Source organism: Sinocyclocheilus rhinocerous, unplaced genomic scaffold (assembly GCF_001515625.1).
Source record: "Sinocyclocheilus rhinocerous isolate Xijiao unplaced genomic scaffold, SAMN03320098_v1.1 scaffold1163, whole genome shotgun sequence".
NCBI lineage: Eukaryota > Metazoa > Chordata > Actinopteri > Cypriniformes > Cyprinidae > Sinocyclocheilus > Sinocyclocheilus rhinocerous.
The window spans coordinates 831,529-834,028 of record NW_015642328.1 but is presented as its reverse complement, the minus strand read 5'-3'; positions in this window follow the sequence as shown (position 1 = coordinate 834,028).

Here is a 2,500-nt window from a genome sequence, read left to right as displayed (position 1 = left end):
CAGCTCTCAGCAGCAAGTGTTTGATTACAGTCTACACTCAGACTTAATGTCTTCCAAGACAGGATTTTCCCCCTTCTTTTAATTCTGATAATTTATTCACTCTTGTGTTGCTTCAAACCTGTATGTTATTTCGTGAAAAAGTGTGAAAAAGGTGAAAGGATTCTTATATTGATAATTTACAGTGACCAGGTACACTACTGTTCAAAAGTTTGGGGTCAGTAAGATTTTTAATGTTTTTGAAAGAAGTCTTATGCTGACCCAGGTTGCATTTATATTATCAAAAATACAGTAAATGCAATAATATTGTGAAATACAATGTAACATTTTACAAAATAACTATTATAACTCTAAACTGTAAAATAACTATACTAATATATTTTAAAATGTAATTTATTCCTGTGATGGCAAAGCTGAATTTTCAGCATCATTTCTCCAGTCTTCAGAATCACATAATCCTTCAGAAATCATTCTAATATGCTGATTTCGTATTATTATCACAGCTGAAAATTTGTGCTGCTTAATTTTTTTTTCAGGATTCTTTGATGAATAGAATGCAATTAATTGAAATACACATTTGTGGCAATGTAGAAGTCTTTATATTCATTTTTAAACAAGTCAATGCATCCTTGCTGAAAGTAAAAAAAGTATTAATTGCTTTAAAAAAAAAAAACAACTCTGACACTAAACTAGTATATGTCAAGCTCACTAGCTTGATAGCTTTGTGTTATGAACTAAAATTTAATTAGCTAACTGAGTAGAAATTGTTGTGTTAGTTGTTGTGTTAGAGTCACTGAGTTGATTTGAAGGATGAAATCATTTAAAAGAATCATCCCAAAACAACTTAACAAAAGTTTATATTAAACTTGGCTCTATGTCAAATTGCTTGTGATGCTCCTCATTTGTAAGTCATTTCGGATATAAGCTAAATGAATAAATCCAAATGTAAAGTAATTATTCGTAAAATGAACTGATCTGGTTTTTGAGTTCAACTCACTGACTCAGTGATCTGATTCTTTAGTTAACAGCTGACTGGAAGGCAAGAGTATCAGAGGAAAAACATCAGAAATGTCTCCTTCTGTGTTAGATAAAATAACAGCACATGGGTTAGGAATGACATGAGGATGAGTAAACAGTGAGAGAATTAAAATTTTTGAGTGAACTATCCCTTTAAGTGTGTTTTAACGCCATGAACACTTTCCTCTCTGCTGCTGACAACAGTTCTTTCTAAATGTGTCATTGCACCTCCTGCATGAAGTCTCCAGCAAACATTCATTTTTGCAAACTATGTTTGTGTTTACAACCCACTAAGGAGGCGAGTGACTCAAAATGCTACTAACATTTAGTTTAATGAGAGAGCAAGTATGGGTGGAGTCTGTCTTTTTGTAACGTTTTCAGGATCAGTTCATTTATGTCCTCCTTTTAAAAATTGTCAAAAAGAGCAGCATGGAGGGTTTTTCGTCCCTCATCTCAAAACCTGAGAGCTCAAGATGTGTCCACCTGATGAAATCATGCTTGTGTTTGCTGTATAGGTCATTAAAAGTCTATATTGTCATGTGAGTGATTTCGTTTTCTTTTTATGAGCTGTGTGATAGGGCTATAAAATGGCACAGCACTTAAGTTACGGTGACTTCACTTTGCAATAACAGAGGAAGAGATGGAGAATGAAAGAAATACACTGTCTTTCAGCCATGCAGGCCTCCTGTTAAACGTATTACACTCTCTGACGCTCTTGTTGTGGTTACCGTCTCACTTTATAATGACTATTATGCCTGAATTGTAGGCATTAATAAAAGTAACAAGATACTGTACATCTAAATTAATTAGCTACTGGGGAATATGTGTATTCAATGTCATTACAGACACTAACATTCAACTGTAATGATTTCTAAAAGGGACAGTTGACCCAAAAATTTAAATTCTGTCACCATTTTACCACCCTCATGTACTTTCAAGTTTTTACTGACTTTCTTCTGCATAATACAAGAAACAAATCGAATCCATTGACTTTGATTATGGACAATAAATAAATAAATAAACATTTTTCAAAATATCTTCTTCTGTGTGCCAAAGAAGAAAGTCATACAGGTTTAATTGATGACAAATTTGGTGACAAAATAGTGTGAACTACAGTATTCTATTAAAGGGGTCATATGATGTTGCTAAAAAGAACATTATTTTGTGTATTTGGTGTAATGAAATGTGTTTATGCAGTTTAAGGTTCAAAAAACACATTATTTTCCACATACTGTACATTATTGTTTCTCCTCTATGCCCCGCCTTTCTGAAACGCGTCGATTTTTACAAAGCTCATCAGTCTGAAAAGCGAGGTGTGCTCTGATTGGCCAGCTATCCAGTGCGTTGTGATTGGCCGAATACCTCAAGCATGAGACGGAAATGTTACGCCCCTTGCCATATAGTGATGCCTGCGGCAACCACATGTGACGACCCCGGGCTGGACTCCGCTTCGTCCACGGTGAAAGCCGATCCGGCGATCCACAGC